General features: G+C 35.9%; 1 long non-coding RNA gene across 2 annotated transcripts; it reads right to left on the reverse strand.

Annotated features, from left to right (window-relative positions):
- Positions 1 to 6,984: 6,984 nt before the first annotated feature.
- On the reverse strand, positions 6,985 to 16,367 carry LOC104109533 (uncharacterized). Of its 2 annotated transcripts, none has more exons than XR_004510348.2 (2): positions 15,946 to 16,367; positions 6,985 to 7,278 (listed from the first exon to the last, which is right to left on the reverse strand). It is a non-coding gene; the product is annotated as an uncharacterized lncRNA (long non-coding RNA). The 2 variants fall into 2 exon arrangements; XR_689247.3 differs by lacking the exon at positions 6,985 to 7,278 and adding an exon at positions 13,860 to 14,165.
- Between the last annotated feature and the right edge of the window lie 5,478 nt (positions 16,368 to 21,845).

Raw genomic sequence — 21,845 nt, forward strand, 5'->3', positions numbered from 1 at the left:
TTTACCCCTACACAATATATATATAAATCCATATATAATTAATGTGTAATTTAAATATTTTGGCTAGAAAAAATAATAATAAATCTAGTTGGTTATTTGTGTAAAGGCAAATTTAGACGGGATTGAATTTGAACCTGCATATAGTGCGAGATAGGAAAATAGAAGAAGAGTGCATTTTTCTCCATAGCAGGTACCATAACAATCTCATACATTTAATCTTTTCTTTTTTAAAATTTTGTTACATCTAATTTATTTGTTGTATAAAAGAAATCCTTCATCATTATTTAATCTATTTGTTGTATCAAAGAAATTCTCCATCTTCATTGATTTGGGTGACGAACAAGATCATATAATTACTTACAAGTTGTATTAATTTCAAACTATAGATACTATTTAATTATTTTACCTCACCTCCTGGATAATTTTACATGCTATGATAGAATCAGTCAAAAGACCAATTATACCTCGATAAAAGCCGGTTATTACTTAAACTACTCTGTGATTATGATGGGTTGAGATCCCCTCCAGTATTCTTTCCTCCACTATTTTTCAACTGGGGGTTTAGGATGCTGCCACGTGTTAACAAAAATTTGAAAGGCCAAAATTTTGTTGATTGCAAAATTTATTCATTTTTATTCGTTCAACCTCAAAAGCACCAAATAACCTAACTTATTTCTGAATTTCCATTAGATTACCGCGAGCTTCCGACGCTGGTGACATGAAGCCACACACTTGTTAGTCCGGGGTGATTCTTGCTCATAAGAGCAACACTCCCACTTTTCTTTTCTCCATCTCACTTCATTTAATTTAGCACCTCTCTTCTCTTTTTTTGCCTTTTCCTATCATTCTTCATTTCTATCCCTAAACTCTTTTCTGTCTTCATCTTTGTTGTTTTCATTGTTGGAATTCCACAATAGCAAGAGACAAGAGTTATTACAATACTTACAAATAAATTTTTTGGTGAGCGTCTTTTTTCTTTTTGCTCTTATATATAGTATTTCAGCAAACAAGAAATAGAAGAATCATTGTAAAGCTGAGAGCGGCATCAAAATCAAAGTCTTTTGTTTCAACATGAAATATTGAAATAAGTTCTATGGGTCATGTAGCCGGCGTCGGAAGTTCACGCAGTGGAGTTCAAAAAAGAATTGTTTTCTGATATTTATTTATTTTTCTCTGCTAAAATAATACTCTATAAAATGGATCTTGAAATGTCCAGCTTTTTGTAACACGTGGCAGCATCCTACTATCCCATTAAGAAATACGGGAGGAAATCTTAACCCGATTATGATACACTTGGTCAAAAACTAACAGAAGAGAAGTCTAATATGTTAAAGCTGACTGTTGACTAAAATCTCGAGTTTGTCAAAGGCTTGAGATTCAGTATTTGGTTTGACTGATTGAAGTTTATCCTTCGTTTGAAAACTGGGGAAGAGAACAAATTAATCTCATCAAGCTACCCACCCAAGAATAAAAAAATAAAAAAAGAATTGACGAGAGAGAGATAAATTCTCACAATCTTTTAGGAATAGTTTGTAAGTACTGCAAATATCAATCACTAATCACTTGTAAGCAAAAGGGAATATTTAGTAGCGTTATAGATGCACGAGATGCTCTTAAATCAAGGACTATATATTTTCTACCAACTTTCACATAGTTCTTCAGTAATTCCTTAATAATAAAGCGGACAAGATTATTAAGCAGTTAGGGATGATTTGCTTCGCATAAGGTATTTTTTATCTTTAAATAGTTCAATCCCTGAATTTAAAATATTCTTACTCCACATCCATACATTAGTTAAGCGACAATTATTATTTCTTATTTGACCAACCAAATACCTTATTATCGTATATTGAATTTTATGGTGGGAGGGATTAATCGTTTCAGTACCATCAAGAAATGACCCCTTAATGTGAAGCGTAATGAGTTTGGAGCTAGCAATATAATTAGTTGCTACTCGTCAGTTAAGAAAAAAGTAATTCAATGAAAATAAAATGATAAATATACTGTTTTCCAGATTAGTTGAAAAGCACCAACATATATTGCTTATAAAATGAATAGAATATGGATCTTTGAGAATAGTAACTAGTATAAAGCATTAATTAAGCTAGGGAAGTATTTTAGGCATAATTAACAAGGCCAAGAGCACCAGCAAAAGAGAGTGGGCAAAGCAGGGGAATCCAAGCAACTGGCAGTGGCACTTAAACCGTGTCTGTTATAACATTCATTCCAACATAAAATTCCCGGCTGCGACCGATGGTTTCCTTCGCACGTCGTTTCCACCCATGCCAGCCCTTCGTTACATGTTTTTGCCTCAACCCCTATCTCATGAACTGCTCGCATCAACAAAATTTGCGAATGTTAATTAAATCATCGTTATACATATAAAATTTCTAACAATAAAACAACTTGGTGCAAAAAGAATGTCGCTTTATATCCACTGTTGATCAAAGTAAAGGTAGAATATAATTGGAGAAAAAAATATCTTGTACGAGTAGTAAGAACGGAACTGGAAAAACAAAGTTAATACATTAATTCTTGATTTTAAAAAAAAATAAAATATTTCGATCTTTTTTTCTATCTTAAACGGACAATGGCAGATCTATGTTATCTATTATGGGTGCTTAAGCAACCGATTGCTTTTGGAGACTAACACTATTACTTATATTAAAAAACGGGTAATTTATATAGATATATGTACTGGGCACTCAGTTTAAATAGCAATTTTCAAATTAAAAATAGTTGAGCACTCATGCTTTAAAAATTCTGGATCTGCCATTGTGGAAACATCGTAATTGTAACTTGTAAGGCCTCTTTTTTATTAAAATAGAGGAGAAAAGAAAGCCGAAACCAGCCAGAATTATAAAAAAAATTGCAAAACCTATATATCTATTTTTTCGGTGTTGTCCCATTCTTGGTATTATTCTCTAGACACAAATTATAAATCCATGGCAAGGAAAGCGAAAAAGGAGCAAATTAATTAAAGGAAAAGAACATCAAGTTTGGCCATACCTTAATCTATTACTGATTAATTGTAGTTTAAGTGGGTGAGAGTAAATACCTGAGAGAAGGAACACAATGAATAAGAAGACATTTTGGGGTTTTGAGACACTAGGTTTGGCCATTGTCTAATGTGTTGAAGTTATGAAAGGGTGTTTAACAACAGTTCTTTCTCTTAACTTATGGTGGAGGGTTCAGAACATTTATGGAAAATTAATGTAAGTTCCATGCTTAATGTGTCTCTGAGATAGTGAATCTTATTTGCAGATCTTAAGCTTGATTTTTCTCCCTTTTTGATGGTATATCATTTACTTTTTTTGACCATTTCACTATTTTCCTTACACGCCTCCTATAATTTGTTAGCATAGTAGCACTTATGGAGCTTTAGTTTTTGATAAAATTTACTTTGGCCCTTTCGACGTCGTTAAAATATGTTAACCTGTACCTAGAGGTATATTGATTATTAATTGTAATATTGCATATACGTAAGATACGATGAATATACAGAGGCGGGCTAAGGATTTTAACACGACGGGGGCACAATATTTTGTTCAATCATTGCCCCTAAAGGCTTTTAGCGTTAAGGGTGCCAAGTGATTTAATTTAACCATTTTTAAGGTACATACATATACATATACAAGACTTCTACTGAAGTTTACGGGGTCTGGTGACCCCTCAATATAATACATAGGTATGTGTGAGCATATATGTAGACATATTCTACATTAATTGTGAAAATTACGTATCAATAATTTAGGAACTACATTAATGGTAGGATACTACAAAAGGGGCAGGGGCGAACCCATTAGATTTTTCTTAAATCTTGTATTTGTATTAGATAATTCAGTAAATATGTAAAAATAATTAATTACGAACCCAATAACTAAAATGAGTTAGGATTAGTGATAAGATCATAGGCCATAACCTTCAAATCCTGGCTCTGTTGGACAGAGCAGGCCCAATAAACCACATACCCAATTATACCTGAAGCAGCCTCTTTGTACATGTTATACTCTTATATGCAATAGTCACACTTTGTATTAGTTAGCCACATTTTTACACTTACTTGATAGCAACTTTCATTTGTATATAAACAAATAGATGGTTCTCGGATAAAGTAAGAGAGACATTTCATTTCCAATACATCAGATATTTCTCTGTATCTCTTCGTCTCTCATGTCTCTTTCTTTGTTCATGGGATTTGTACAATAATCGAGCTCCTCTTCACTTAATATGATATCAGTATCGAAAATTCGTCAGAGTCGAGCGATGTTACCCTCGACCTTAGTTTTACAAGTTTCGTCTTCAAGTACAAACCTTAATATTCAAACTTTATTTTTTTTACATCTCACTGTGTTTTATGGATATTGTGCTCGATTACTTCAATGGTGAAGCTTTTCTAATGTTGTCGATGGATTTTTGACTGAATTTTAAAGTTTCGATAGTTTTCTACCATTTCAAAGGAAGACCGGTATCATCTACTCTCACTCCTATTCGTTACTGTCTATATGTGATTTTGCTTTGAAGCTTTCTTAGAAATACTATTTGATTTTAGAAATACTAGCTGTTATCATGACTATTGATGTTGAAACTACGTCTTCGTCCATTTTCTCTAAGGGTTTTGCTACTTTTAGTCTAGATCCTTCTCATCCTTTCTATGTTCATCCGTCGGATAGTCCTGGTACTCATTTAGTTACACCTCCTTTTGATGGTACTAGTTTTGTCGCATGGAGGAAAAGCATGCTTGTTTCTCTGTCTGCCAAAAATAAACTGGGCTTGATCAATGGTCGGCATGATAAGACTTCAGTAGACTTTCCTTATTATCCTTTTTGGGAAAGGTGCAATGACATAGTGATCGCTTGGATCACCAATACTCTCTCTAGGAAGATTGCTACTAGTGCCTTGGGGTACGACACTGCTAGGAAAATTTGGTTAGATATAAATGAAAGATTTGAACAATCTAATGGGTCCAAATTCATTCAGATTTAGAGGGAAATTGGAACTATCTCTCAAGGGACTTCATATATTACATCATACTTTACTAGGTTGTGAAATCTTTGGGATGAAATGAGTACTGCATATGTAGTACTTGTTTGTTCTTGTGGAGCCTTACCCAAATTCATTGAAGAACTCAAGCTTTTTTGGTTCCTAGCCGGGCTTAACAAATCTTACTCTACAGTTAAGAGTAACATTCTTATGATGAATCCAATCCCTAATATTAGTAGAGCTTATTCTATGCTACAACTGATGAGAAACAGAGGGAATCTTCTCACACACCAGGCTTGTCTAATGAGTCAGTTTCTTTCTCTGCCTCTTCTACACCTTCTGGTAATGAGAAAACTTTTAATCAAAAGGTTTATTTTGAGTCAAGAAAGCCTGGGAAATATCACGCAAGTATTGTAAAAATCCAGGGCACACTATTGAGAAGTACTACAAGTTACATCGGTTTTCTTCTGATTTCAAATTCACGCGGTCTAAAAGATCTGCCTTGTGTGTTCATGCTGACACTTCATCCACTGAGTCTTTAGTTCAAGCTCCTCTTTCCTAACCTGGAACTTCATCAACCCATGGTTTAAGCCAAGAGCAATATCAACATCTTTTGAACAAGCAAATATTTCTCCCGGTTCCAACAACAATGGTTCTTCAAGAGAGACTTTTGGCTATGCTCATTTTACAGGTTTGTTGAAAAGTTCTATGGTTAATTCTGTTGATTTTCGTATTTGTACATCTTCTCAGTTAAGTGATGCTACTTGGATTTTAGATTCTGGGGCTATTAACCACATGACACCTCACAAACAGTTTCTTCACGATCTAAAATCATTACCTAAACCATTCTTAATCACTCTACCTAATGGATATAAAGTCAAAGCTGTCTCAACTGGATCTTTACACCTTAGGGCTGACATAACCTTACACAATGTCTTTCTTGTGCCATTTTTCAATTTAACATGATCTCAATATATCAACTTCTTTTTCAACTTAATTGTCTTGAAATATGCATCATTTCTAATTTCTATTTACATGGCCCTTCTCTGAAGAGGCCACTAGAAGTTGCTAAAGCTACTAATGGTCTGTATTTTCTCCACCTTGATGCTGCTACTCCATCATCTATGTCAGTTTCATCTACTGCTTACAATGCTTATGATGTTACTGCATCTTCTTGCCCTGTTTTTACTAATCAGTCTTGTAATGTTTCTACTTCTGCACCTAATCCTGTAACTCTTCTTCCTCTGACTCCCCATTGTAATTCATCTTCTAATAACAATAAAACTGATATGTTTTAGCACTAGAGACTAGGCCACATGCCTTTTGTTAGAATGATGTCTAGTCCATTTATTTCTAGCAAGGTTTCTTTTAAACAATCTCTTATTTGCTCTATTTGCCCTATGGCTAGGAAACAAAGATTACCATTTCCTGATAGTTCCATCAATACATATGCTCCTTTTTAATTAGTACACATTGACATTTGAGGCCCCTACCACACTAATACCTATGATGGTTTCAGATATTTCTTGACTTTAGTAAATGATTTAACTAGTGTCATCTAGACCCATCTACTCTTGTGCATGGGCAATGCTTTATATGTCATTAAAGCTTTTACTTTTATGGTAATAACACAATTTCATACATCAGTTTAAAGTTTTAGGTCTGACAATGCTTTTGAGCTTGGTACTAGTTATAAGGCCAAATCCTTTTTCTCTTCCCAAGGCATTTTACACCAGACCACCATTCCACACACCCCACAACAAAGTGGGATTATAGAAAGAAAAAATAAATACTTACTGGAAACATCTCGAGCCTTGTTGTTTCAGTCTAACTTACTCTTTAAATATTGGGATGATTGTGTCTTAACTGCTACATATCTTATCAACAGATTCCCTTTTAGTGTTTTGAATAACATCTCACCTTATGAATGTCACGACCCAAATTCCTAATGGCGCCTATTGATGGTACTAGACAAGCCGATTCTCAAAGACACTTCCAATGTTTCACAAAAGATAAGTCAAAGCTTTTACATGATAGAGTTTTCGTAACAACAGGAGTTAAACTCAAAATACAGTTCGGAAAAATAGCCCCAACATCGGGTGTCAACAAGTCATGAGCATTTAAACAACCAGTCTAAGAAATAGTGTCTACAAGAGTCTGTGTCAAAATACCAATACAAAAAAGAAAAGATAACGAGGAAGGAGAGACAAGGACTGCAAAAGCAACTACCTCGTGAATCTCCGATACTCAACCACGAACGAGATCAATGTCCTCCATGACCGGGAACACCTGGATCTGTACATGGAGTGTAGGGTGTAGCGTGAGTACAACTAACTCAGTAAGTAACAATAATAACTAAGGAACTGAAGATAGTGACGAGCTACACAGTTATAGTTCATTTTCAATAGTTCCAGCAAAGAATAGACATGCTTTCAAATTCGGTAGTTTAAGTCAAATCAGTTTTATACAGTTCAAGTTCAGGTAATCCGGATATAAAATCTTTCAGAAATTTCACAACAATGACAGATAGCAACTAAGTGCAACAACAAATGAAAAACAAGTACAGCTTCTCAGGGCAACAGTCACTCAACTCATCACAACAACTCAATCACTCGGCTCTCAGCCCTCAGTACTCACACTCAATAGGTACCTACGCTCACTGGGGGTGTACAGACTCCGGATGGGCTCCTTTAGCCCAAGCGCTATAATACGCACGGACAACTTACGTGCTATAATATTAATATCTGGATTCGCACGAACAACTCACGTGCTGCACGGACAACTCACGTGCTATAGTATAATATCTGGATCCGCATGGACAACTCACGTGCTGCACAGATAACTCACGTGCTATAGTATAATATCTGGATCCGCACAGACAACTCACGTGCTGCACGGATAACTCACATGCTATAATATAATATCTGGATCCGCACGAACAACTCACGTGCTGTACTATCAATATCTCACAATCAGGCCCTCGGCCTCACTCAGTGATAAATCTCTCCAGTCTCTCGGGCTATCAATAATCATGAAAACTCAGCCCAAAGAGCAATGATATGATACATCAGTAAGGAACAATAGAGGCTGAGATAAAATAAACAAGTAAACTATGACTGAGTACAAAACAATAATTTAGTAGATAATTCAACATGTACACGACCTCTGTGGTTCCCTACAGTGCCAACACATAATCTAAACATGATTTGTGGTTCAATATCTCCACTACATGGAGAATGTACATATAACAATAGATTATTCAACTACACAGTTCCATGGAATGGACCAAGTCCCAATTCCCACGGTGTACGCCCACACGCCCGTCACCTAGCATGTGCGTCACCTCCAAAATATTCACATGATACAATAATCCGGAGTTTCATACCCTCAGGACCAGATTTAAAACTGTTACTTACCTCAAACCGTATAATTCTTTATACCGCTATGCCCTTGCCACGAGAATTGATCTCCGAAAGCCTCATGTCTAGCCACAATTAATTCGATTTAGTCAATACCAATTATTGTAATTAATTCCAAATTTTTCAATAAAAACCCGAAATGAACTCAAAAATCACCCGTGGGACCCACGTCTCGGAACCCGATAAAAGTAAAAAATAATAATATGAAAGTCCATCCAACCACGAGTCCAACCATATAAATTTCACCAAATTCCGACATCAACTCGATCCTCAAATCTTCAATTAAAATCTTTGAAAATTTCTACCATTTTCAACCCAATCTTTACCCATTTGAACTCAACAATCTTTCCATAAACCTCATTGATACGTATAAATAATACTCTTACACCCAAGAATCATACTATTAATCACCCATATTTTACCCCAAACCCGAAATTGAAGAATTGGGGAAAAAAATTCTTACCTCTTTGAAGCCCTAACAAGATCCTTATTAAATCTTCAAACCTTGAACAAGAATTGATGAATAAATGACTAAGCCTTCACTTTCACTCTAAAATGCTCTCACCTCTCTCTAAAATATCAGATGAAACCCTTCAAAATGACCCCCAATAGTATTTTATAAGAATGGGGCCGGGTTTATAAAACCAGAAAAATTAAGCCCCGAAACACACTATGCGGTCGCAAATGCAATCGCAAAACGCTTCTGGGCTCGCAAAATAGCCGCGAAATATGGCCTCCGGAACTGGGCAAGACTGCCTTAGTATGCAGTCATTATGCGGTCCGCAGACCTGTTTTGCGGTCGTATAATACACCGCATAACTGATATGCGGCCGCATAATGTGCCGCAAATTTTCCTCCACACTTGCCCTCTCATGATCCACTCTGCGGTCATTATATGGTCCGTAGAGTGATTCTGCGACTGCATAGTGGGCCGCAGAAATGACCCTTTTTCCGGCAAAAAAATTTCTTTACACATCGGTGCATTGTTCAACCCAAAAAATCTCCTGCTTTCCTGCACCCTGATTCCTTTTCTCCCACATCTTCTACCCTAGTAGTCTCCACTTCCTCACCTTCTCCACTTTCTGCCCCTGTATCCAATAATCTTCCTGATCTTCCTTCTTCTAGTGCACCTTGTTCTCCACAGCCTCTTAGGAAGTCCCTTAGGGTGAGCAATCCTCCTCCGTATCTTTCTGATTATGTCTGCTCTAATGTTTAGTCTTTTGTACCTCCTAATTCTAAGCTATCCACTGCTGAACTTTACTCGCATGAGCCTCAGTTTTACCAACAAGCTAATTCCCATCATGCTTGGAAATGGGCAATGCTAAAGAAATTTGAATCTTTTGCGGCTAATCACACTTGGGACATAGTACCTCTTACTCATAACAAGAAGCCCATCCCTTTCAAATGGGTGTATAAAATCAAGCAGAAATCTGATGGCTCTATTAAAAGGTACAATTCTAGGTTGGTCATTAGAGTGGATACTCAAAAAGAGGGCATTTACTACAATGAGACTTTTTTCCCTGTAGTTAAATTCACTACTATTAAACGCCTTCTCTCCCTTGCTGCCAAGAAGGGCTGGACAGTCTACCAATTAGATGTCAATAATGCTTTTCTTCATGAGCATCTTCATAAAGAGGTATACATGAAGGTTTTCCCTGGTTTGCAAGTGTCTGCTTTTTTTACACAGTCTTTGTAATGACCCGGCCGGTCTTTTTGAATATTACAACCCCATTTTCCTATTTACTGCTCAATTTATACTTTACAATTGTTATATGACTCGCCAGGGTGATTAGTTCAGGTCCGGTAAGGTTTTGGAATAAATTGGAATACTTAGTTATAAGGTTTAAAGCTTAGGTTAAAATAGTGATCGGATATCGATTTATGTGTAAACAACCCCAGAATAGAGTTTTGATGATTTCAATAGCTCCGTATAGTGATTTTGGACTTAGGAGCATGTCCGAAAAATTATTTGGAAGCATGTAACTAAATTAGGCTTGAAATGGCTAAAATAGAAATTTAAGTTTGAAAGTTTGACCAGGGAGTTGGCTTTTTGATATCGAGGCCTAAATCTGATTCTGAAAATTAGAATACCTCCATTATATCATTTATAACTTGTGTGCAAAATTTGAGGTCAATCGGACTTGATTTGATAGGTTTCGGCATTGAAGGTAGAAGTTGAAAATTGTTAGTGTTTCATTAGGCTTGAATTAGAGTGCGATTTGTATTTTTGATATTGTTTGATGTGATTTGAGGGCTCGACCAAGTTTGTATCATATTTTAGGACTTGTTGGTACATTCGGACGGGGTTCCGAGTGGCTCGAATGAGTTTCAGGGTGAATTTTGAGCGAGTCTGGGCATTTCGGCACTCTGACGATGTTATGGAATAGTTGAAGTGCAGGGGGCACATTTTAGAGGGCAGAAGTGCGGCCGCAAACTCCCAAAGTGCTGTAGCATTAGGAATTGTGCGGACAACAGTTGAAATTGTGCTGTCCGCATAATTTTTCTCGCGACCGCAGAAAGGTGATTTCGCAGGTTCGCTGGTCCGACTTTGTAGGCTTATATGTTTTAATCTACAAGGAATTTGGAGATGATTTAAAAATGAAAGTTGTATCTCTTTGAATCTAGTTTCTAGAAAGGTATAGAGTTAATTATTTGGACATTTGTACAGAAAGGTATGGGCATTTTAATGAAGCCTGGTAGAGCAGTTACTGTGAAGTGCGGCTACACAATTTGGATTGCGACTGCAGAACTTGAAAATGCGCGGACAGCACTTGAAAATGTGCGGACCGCACATTGGGAGATCAGACGTGGTACTATATAACCGAGGGTTAAGGTATTATTTAACATTTGGACGTTGGGAGCTCCGTTTTTGACAATGTTTCATGGGATTTTCAAGAACTTCATCGGGGTAAGTGATTCTAACACAGATTTGGTTAATATACATGAATATATCATTGTTTTCATCATTCAATTAGTAGTTTGATATGAAAATTTGGGAAAAATTATAGAAATTTTATAAAATGAATTTTTGGGATTTGAATGTCAATTCGAAGTCGAATTTGAGTGAAACTAGTATGGTTGGACTCGTAATTGAATGTGCGGATTTTGTGAGTTTCACCGGCTTTCGAGACGTGCGCCCCACGGGTGACTTTTGGGTACAATTTCGGATTTTTATTGAAAAATTAGTATTTTCATATGGAATTAATTCCTGTAATTTGTAATGACTGAAATGAATTATTTGTGACTAGATTCGAGGCATTCGGAGGCCGATTTGCGAGGCAAAGTATAGCAGAGTAAAGAATTTTACGGTTTGAAGTAAGTAACAGTTCTAAATTTGGTCTTGAGGGTTTGAAACCCCAGATTCTGTGATATGTGATTGGTTTGAGGTGACATACATGCTAGGTGATTGGCGTGTGGGTGTGCACCGTAGGAATTGTAACTTGATAAATTTCATGGAACTGTGTGGTTGAATAATCTATTGATATCAGTACATTTTCTACGTATTAGAGAAACTGATCTATAAATCATGTTTAAACTAAGTGTGGACATTGTTGGGACCCACATAGGTCGTGTACATGTTGAATTATCTGTTAAATTATTGTTTCATACTGAGTCACGATTTTTAGTTGCATATTACATCTCTGTCTCTCCTGTTTATTATTGATGCATCATATCATTGTTGTGGGCTGCTTATCATGATTTATGAGAGCCCGAGAGACTGGAGAGGTTGATGACTGAGTGAGGCCGAGGGCTTAATTATAAGGATATTTATGGGATCGGGCTGCACGCCGCAGCATGTTTCATTGATTTTTCATGATTGGCTTGTTATAGCGCTTGGGTTGAAGGGGCCCCTCCGGAGTCTGTACACACCCCCAGTGAGCGCAGGTACCTATTGAGTGCGAGTGCCGAGTGCCGAGTGCCGAGTAATTGAGAAGAATGAGTGACTGTGAGGAATGGGTGATTGTGAGGTTGGATTGAATGGGAGGACTGAGTGACTATTACTATGAGAGAATGCATTGATTTCATTATTGCTGCATTTCAGCTAGCATATATCACCGTTTTGGAAATTTCTGAAAGACACTATCTTCTATTTCATTCGAGGTTGATATGAAATTACTATGGAATTTCAAATATTGAACTTGAGAGCATGCCTATCCTTTTTGTGTTAAAAATTATTTTATTTGGACTTAGCTAAAGCTCGTCACTACTTCCAGTCCTTATTTATTATTGTTACTTACTGAGTTGGTTGTACTCATACTACACCCTGTACTTCGTGTGCAGATCCAGGTGATCCCGGACATAGTGGGTGTTAATTCTTTCGCACAGTTGATTTTGTGGAGATTTAGAGGTAGCTGTCGTGTTTCGCAGACCTTGTCTCTCCTTCCCTATCTCATTGTTTCCTGTATTTAGTCTCAGACTATTATAGATCGTGTTTTCCAGACTTGTAATATATATATGCTCATGTACTCAGTGACATCGGGTTTTGGGAGTGTGTTTGTATATGTAATTGTGAGGTCTTTTATTAAATTCAATTATTATGTTTTCAAACTTAAAGAAAAATGTGGGTTATGGATGTTGTCGACTTGCCTAGTACTGAGTTAGGCACCATCACGACAGGTGTGATTTTGGGTCGTGACAAGCTGGTATTAGAGCCCCTTACATAGGTCTCACGAGTTATGAGTAGGTTTAGTAGAGTCTTGCGGATCGGTACAGAGAAGTCTGTACTTATCTTCGAGAGGCTACCAAACCCTTCGGAAAATTTCACTTTCTTGTACTCTGTCGTGGGAATTTGTTGATTCCGGAAACTAAATTTTTGTTATTTTATTCTCTCACACATGGTGAGAACACGTATTATCGGATCGGACGGTCAGCCACCAGTGCCACCAGTTAGGACCGTAGGAGGTCGGGGTCGGGGTAGAGGCCGGGGTCGAGGTGTAGCTCGTACAGAAGTTGGAGCAGCACCTGTAGAACCACCAGTTGCTCCAGCTCAGGAGCAGATTCCGAATATAGTTGAGCCGTCGGGACCAGCTCAGGCACCAGTTATGCCCATTGTGATTCCAGGCCTTCAGGAGGCTTTGGCACAGATATTGACAGTTTGCACTGGCCTTGCTCAGGTGGTTTCGATTCAGGCCGCAGAGCATTATCACTTCTGATCTTTTGAACAATGACATTAAACTGGGTTTGAATCATTACAATGAATGCCTTTAGTAAAGGAAAAGCATTACTCTTGGACCCCATAATATGAGTCCAAGTAAACCTTGAATAGTCATCAATAATGGTAGAAAAATATCTAGAATTAGAATGAGTAGGGGTGTGGTAGGGTCCCCAAGTATTTATTTGAATCAATTGAAAAGATTTGGTGCTATGTATTGTACTATCAGGGAAATGAAGCCTGGTTTGCCTAGACAAAGGACAAATATGACAAGGAAAAGATTGTTTATCAGAAAGAACATCAGATAATGCAGAGATAGTTTTTATTCTCACAAAAGGTACATGTGCAAGTCTATTATGCCAAAGCACATATGATTTATTCATAGTAGCTTTATTGCAAAGTGAATTACGTACAAGTGCAACATGTAAAACAAATGAAATATTTACAAGTGAATGATCAGAAACAGTGGTACACAAAGATGGTAAGCTGCAAACTTTGTTATTTGTAGGTTGGACTTCAACATGAGTAGGATGAGGTGCATCATCATGTACCAATTTATAAAGTCCATTATCCAGTTCACCAAGTTCTAGAGGCATTTTCAAATAAGGGCCCTGTAACACACAAGAGTAAGGACCAAACTGGACAATGCAATGCAATTGCTATATAAGCTTTGACACAAAAATTAGATTATGATGAAAAGATGGAATGAAAAGTACATTGTGAACAGTGATAGAGGATGTTAGTGCAAAAGAACCAATGAAAGTTACTTTTGCTTTATATCCATTTGGAAGTGAAACAAGTAGAGGTATAATCAGTGGATTGATATAAAAAAGAAGGTCTTTACTAGCAGTCATACGATATGTGGTACCAGAGTCCACAATCCAGACAGAACTAGAAGAATGTGAAAACATGCAAGAAAGAGAAGAACCAACTACATTAGTATGCAACAAAGTATCATCAAAATTGGCAAAAACTGCAAGGTTGGATTGAGGACCAGATTGTCCAGAATCAGATACATGGGTTAGATGCAACAAAGTTATCAGTTGTGAGTACTACTCCTTTGTAAGACCAGGCACCAAAGAACCCTGCTCATACTGAATTCCACCCATAGGAGCATTACTCTCACCCACACAGGCATTGGCCACCATCCTTTTGCCTTTAGTGAACTTGAAGTTTGGCGGAAAACTATAAAGTTTATAGCATTTGTCAATAAGATGTTCAGGTTTCTTGCAATATTTGCAGAAGAGATTACCCTTTGTCTGATTAAAACTAACCCTCTGGTTGTATGTCTGATTGTATGACTTTTGAATAAAATTGACTGAGCTTGAGATTTATTAGAGAAATTCACATTAAAGGATGATGACTCTGGATTAAACTGAGATGTGGAGGTGAATTGTATCTGCCTCTCATCTTGGAGAAGAATGTTGTATATAGTATCAAGAGAAGGCAATGAATTCATTATTAAGAGATTATTTCTTACACTCACATATATCTCATTTAGTCCCATAAGGAATTGGTGTACTTTATCTTCTTCCTCTTTCTTTTGAGTACCAGACTTGGCAGGACAAACACAAGAATTTGAATGTTTTTTACGCGTCATCTCTAATTCATCCTATAGTTTTTTAAGTTTGTTAAAGTATGAGACTATATCTGAGGAACCCTGAGAAGTAAAGACAAGTTCCTTCTTATGCTCAAAACCTTTGGTTCCATTCACAGTACCATATCTACTTTCTAACTGTCTCCATATACTTTCAGCAGTTTCAGAGTATTGTACAAACTCAACAATGGTTGGGGTTAGAGAACCGGTTATCCATGATATTACCATGTTATTACATCTATTCTATTGTTGAAGTTGTGGAGAATTATCAGGTGGTTTAGGATAAGTTCCATCAATGAATGCAATCTTATTTTTTGCAGACAAAGAAACTACCATACTCATCCTCTAACCTCCAAGCACACGTGAGAGGACCCCACTTTCCCGCATTCCTCTCCCTACGACCATTCCGGACTACTAAATTCAGTTTCAGACGAGCAGACATCTGAACTTAGCAGCGCATTTACTATTTGGAGATGGATGGTAGGGCACTTTTCATTCTTCATTCGAAACTAACAAGTGTGAATCTCTATGTATATCGATATGTATAGTGGAGAAGAGAACTGACACCAAACACGAGCCAGGAATGTCAGAGGAGTGAAGGTGTAGAGGACTAGAAGGGACAGGGGAGTATGTAGAACTAGAAGGAGTAGAACTATCGGTTCCCGTCATATTCAACATTCAACACACAATAATAAGTCCCTTAGAATAGATGCATGCGAGAAAAGCAACATCCTAATATCAGAATAACTAGAAGTCTAGTAGAAAGTTATTTATGAGCAATAGATCAGAATTACCCCCTTCTTCAGCACTGGAAGAAGCTACAACCTTCAAATAGCAAGCACAATCGACCTTTGAAGACGAAACCAAACCAGGTACGAACCAAAGCAAACCCTAGCTCGAGGATTCTAAAAGAAATCAACACCAAAAAACTTGAATTAAGGAGACTTCAACAACGATTGAACATACTCCACTCGATTACATACAGATTGAAGAGAAGAATCACAAAAAAAAATGAATTTTCGGCGAGAAAGTCGTCTCACTGATGAAACCACAAAACTCGACGAAAAATGGTGAAGGGTAGTATCGGACGAACGAGAACGAAGAGATCTTTCACATCTGTAGTTATGATACCATGAAAATATACAATGATCTCGAAATCGCAGAAAGGGAAATTAGAGTTCTAAGAATAAAATAGAGAGAGAACCGACTTTCATTTCAGTCGTGTAAATGAATTAAATAGTCCAGAACTTCTATTACAATATCTATATATACAATGGGCCAAACCCGGATGAATCTACCCAACTAAGCTATACATTAAATAAAATAAGGCCCATATATGGTTTTGTGTTTAGGCCAAGACGCCAAATAATCTTTCATCTCAACATGGAGTTTGTACAATAATTGAGCTCCTCTTCACTTAACAGGCCCCATCTCTGCAAAATGGTATCACACGTTGGCATCCCTGGTTGTATCTGCAAAATAGCTGGGCATGTCCTCATTATGCTGTGGATATAGAAACTTCGAAACTCCATTTAGGACTTTGAAGATGTCTATGTTATTGAGTGGTTGATTATTCATCATATTATCTTGTAAAATTTATCATAGATTGTAGTAATAGTTTTATGGTGTTACTTTTTGTGATAAAGTTGTATAGTTTGGTGTAGTCACAACTCGAATGAATTTGGGATATGACGAGTTATTGTGAGTGTATATGGAGTACTGTCCAATGCTCAATTGTTGCAAGTATTATTATTTTTCTGAAAAGTTTCTATTATTTACAAAAGTCCTCGGGATGAAAGCAGAGAAAAGTTTCACTATAATAAAAAAAAAGAAATAGTACATTACAAAAGATTCCCTAGCCACAATCCTACAGTATTAATGGGCCTCAAACATATCAAGATTCAAATACAAATTGCGCGACCACGTTATGATCGCGCGATCAAGCTATGAGCGCACAACCCTCAAAATTTCTTCCATGATTGCATTCAGCCGCTCTGATTGTGAACTGTCGATTCCCATTTTTTCTCCAATTTTGGGTCACACCACGAGCTTTTCAAGTTTAGGTTGCAACACAAATCCATTAGAAACGAAGAATTAACTCAAATAGTCGTCCGCTTAATCTGTTAAACTAAAAATAGCCAGCAGATATATAATATATATATATATATATATATATAACCGTGTATAATCAATATATAATCTATATATAATGACTAGAAAAATAAATAATGAATCTGGACGGCTATTTGAATGGAAATTTAATAATTTATAAGAAAAGAAGGGTACTTCTGCATAAAAAAAATGGTCCAAGGCCTCGAAAAGAATTCAGAGACTTAGGGTGTGTTTGGTATAACGGAAAATGTTTTCCGTGAAAAATATTTTCTTGGAAAACAAGTAGTAATCTTATTTATTTTCTAGTGTTTGGTACGCAAATTAAGAAAAATAATTTCTCAAGAGTATTCATAAATAATTTAGATATAATAAACATGAAGCCATAAACTTTCGAACCAACAACCTTCCGAACCCACAAATTTCATAATTACAAAAAAAGGAAATTTTAAATTACGAAAATTAAATTTTTTAAAAAAACTTTTTTTGTGCGGGGTGGGTGCGGGGTGGGGGCAGTGGGGTGGGGGTGGGTGTGGGTGGTGCAGAAAAAAGAAAAAAACAGAAATTTTAAAATTACAAAAATAAAAGTAAATTTTTTTTGGGGGGTGGGGGGGGGGGGGGGGTTGGTTGGTAGGGTGAGGGGTGGGTGGTGCAGAAAAAAATGAAAAAACAGAAATTTAAAATTACAAAAAAAAGAGTAAATATTTTTTTTTGCGGGGGTGGGGATAGTAGGGTGGGTGGTGACGGAAAAAAAAAATTAAAATTTGAAAAAAAAGCCTTTTTGGAGAGAGGGGTGGGGTGGGTAGGCATGGGGTGGGGTTTAGTGGGTGGGTTGATGAGGGTGTGTAGGGGTGTTCATGGTTCGGTTTTTACCTTAAAAAAAATCAAACCAAATACGTCGGTTTTTCAAATTGTTGAACCAAACCAAACCAAATTAATAGAAATTAATAGATTTCAATTTTTGTCGGATTTTTTTTCGGTTTTTGTCGGTTTTTTTTAAGAATACATAAGTTGTGGCCTTTATGATTCCTTTTGGAAAGGGGTTTGCTTTCGGTTGAATGACTAGTAATGAGAAACTCAATAATGAAATGACTGGATAAAGAAACAAGATGTCCCAACTTTACACAAAAAACACATAACAAATTTTTGGCTCCTTTAGAACTCTAGCCAAAGAGTACAGCTAAAAGAGAGAAGTTATATGACCTTTCTAGCCACATAGAAAAATTAGACAAGCATGTCCAATTTCTATATCACTCACTACTCAGACCTGTGCACTTAAAACTTCTTTACACAAATAAATACACATCTACAATCCCTCGTGAAAAAAGAAATGCAAACTTGTAGTTAAAGATGGAGCTAATCACCAAAGACACACATTAATGCTATTTTATCACCCCAATTTTAGAAAGTTAACTGATGATTGCAAAGTCACAAAGTTTATATTACAATAATTAAATTATAATAGGATATTGTAAAATAGTTTTTCATATGGTAAAGTAAATCATCCACATCAAAAAATACATCCAAATTCCAAGCAACAAGAATATGGTTGAAGCCAGTTCCATCATCCGATCTAATCAATAATCAAAATATTGTCGGGATATTCTGAAAGATAAAAAAAATAAAAATATTAAGCATTAAGTAATTCACAAATATAAATATATTCATAATGAGTTAAATGTATAAAATTACCTTTTTCAACTATTTCAAGTTTTTGGATTTTTTCTAAAATATCTTCAATGTTGCATTCTTTGGGAGTTGACCTGAGCCATTGTTGAGTGCAAATTAGAGCTTCTACCGTCTTTGGCGATAAAGAACTTCGATATGAATCAAGAATCCTCCCACTAGTACTAAAAGCCGATTCAGATGCAACAGTAGAAACATGGATTACAAGAACATCTCTTGCAATCCTAGAAACAATTGGATACCTTTTACTTGCATCTTTCCACCAAGACAAAATATTAAAATCTTTGGCCAACTCCAAATCATCTATCAAATACCTCTCAAGATTAGTCTTACTTCCTTCATTATCTTGTTCTTGCAAATATTTTTCCCATTGTGATTTCCATATCTCTCCAGTATCACCTTCACTTATCGTACTAACTTGACCTCCCAAAATCTCATCAGAATTTTCAGCAGAAGAATCTTTATAGCAATTATACAAGCGAGATAGAGTATCTATCACTTTGTTTGATCTCAAATCTCCCGCCACAGAACCATAAGATTTAGCAAAAATGAACTTCACATACCTTATCTTATACCGATGATCCAACACAACAGTGACAAATAATAATATATTCATATTATCAAAGTCACCTCAATATTTATCAAACTTGAGTTTCATCTTAACAACCATATCAATCAGAACTTGATCATCACCTTGAGAATTTTTGACAATAAAGTTAAGAAGATAAAAAAGCTCATGGAAGAAAAAATTTGAAGTAACATATAAAGTTCCTGAAAATTTCAAAGTAATCTGGTAGAAAATATCAAGAAACTTTATAAAAATCTTTACCTTCTTCCAATCATCCCCACTTGGGTGCGTTGCTTTTCCAATCATATCTAGACAATACTTTTGGTACTTGTGATCATCAATATACATTCTTGAAAAGGCCTTCTCAAATTTTATAGTTATACTTAACATCATATAAGTTGAGTTCCATCTGGTTTCAACATCTAAACTCAAAAGGCCATGGCTATCAATCTTTACCTTTTCAACAATTGATTTAAAGGAAGCTAATCTTGCAGAAGAGGACTTAACATACTTCACAGAATTTCTGACCCGAGAAATAGACTCAATATGATCACTTAATCCTTCTTTTACAATTAAATTCAAAATGTGAGCATTACATCTAACATGTAGAAAGTCATTTCCCAAGACGATTCCTTTCCAATCATCAATCCTCCCTTTCAAGTGTCTAATTGCTACATCATTAGCAGTTGCATTATCTAGGGTCACAGTGAATAGATTTTCAATTCCCCAATCTAACAAACAAACGTCAATACCCTTTGCAATTGTTTCACCCTTATGATCTGGAACTTGAAAAAAGTTCAGATTTTTTTTTGCAAGTTCCAATTATCATCAATCCAGTGGGCAGTTATAACCATGTAAGTTAGGTTTTGGAGCGATGTCCACGTATCACTAGTGAGACATACATGTTGATTTTGAATATGCTTTTTAAGCTTTTCTTTTTCCTCATGATAAATTTTTAAACATTGCCTAGCAATAGTCAAACGAGAGGGTAACTCAAAATTAGGCACAACAATTGACATTAATCTTTTAAAACCTTCCCCATCGACTACTTTAAATGGTTGTTCATTAATGATCACAAATTCAGCAATAGCCCTTCTTACTTCATTGACATTATACACAACTTTTTCGAGTTTACAAGTACCAACACTACCTTATTGTCCGCTTCCTTTAATTGGGTAAGACCTAAGTGTCGTCTGTGTTCTGTCAATGAATCTAAAAGGGGATTTCTTACAAACAATATTCAAATGGTTCCATAATGTAGTAGTTCCATTTTTCTTAGTATCAGAAGCAAAAGTTTTAGTACAGAAACTACATTTTGACTTATGCTTACCATCTTTATCAAAAAATTTGAAAAAGTATTTCCAAATATCTGATGTTTCCCTCCCAAGGCCAAAATCATTTTCAGAAGGTGCTGCTCTTTTATGCTTTTTAGGAGGAGTAGGAACACTTGAATCAATAACTGGAGTATTGTTGCCTTCAAGTTGAGAAATTTCCTGAACCTCGGCTTCTGAATCCACCTGCTAAGAGAGACGAAACATGCAAACAATGGTCAAAAAAAAAAAGAACTACATAAGAGATACAAAAATACTTTACAATTTCATGTAAATTATTTTCAAATTATCCATTAAAAAAAGATAACTAGTTGGGGTTAAGACCAAAAAGAAAGGCAAAAACCTGCTCATTTCTCATAATTATGGTTGCCATCGATCGCTATCAAGAATTTTAGAGGGAAAGAGGAGAGAATTTTGTTTGGCATGGAAGCTGCGTATGTTTTGTTGTGAAGGGATGAAAGAGAATCAAATAAACCCTAAGGAATTAAAGACCTTTTGTCTGAACATGCTAAATTGACTTAGGCCCATTGCAGTTAAAGAAATATTTCAAAGGTTAGGCCCAACAGTGTAAAATTTTACATATACTGTAAAGAAAATTTTAGAAATAATATATATATATAAATAATTTTTAAAATATATAAATAATTTTTAAAATAGGTATCTATATGATCGGTTTGGTTCGGTTTTTTTCGATTTTTTTTTGTATAAAACCAAAACCAAACTAAATATTGTCGGTTTTTTAAAATTAAAAACCAAACCAAGTTAAACCAAAAAGATGTCGGTTTTTTTTCTCGGTTTGGTTTGGTTTGGTTTTTCGATTTTTGGCGAACACCCCTAAGGGTGGGGAATACGGTGGGAAGGTTGAGAAAGAGTTTTGGAAAATGTTTCCCTTCTCTTGATAAGGAAAATATTTTCCTCCAATTGCAGGAAAATGAGTTAATAAGAAAAATATTTTTCAAAATATTTAAACCAACCAAACATGGAAAAATTGTAAAATATT

Source organism: Nicotiana tomentosiformis, chromosome 7 (genome assembly GCF_000390325.3).
Source record: "Nicotiana tomentosiformis chromosome 7, ASM39032v3, whole genome shotgun sequence".
Classification (NCBI taxonomy): Eukaryota; Viridiplantae; Streptophyta; class Magnoliopsida; order Solanales; family Solanaceae; genus Nicotiana; species Nicotiana tomentosiformis.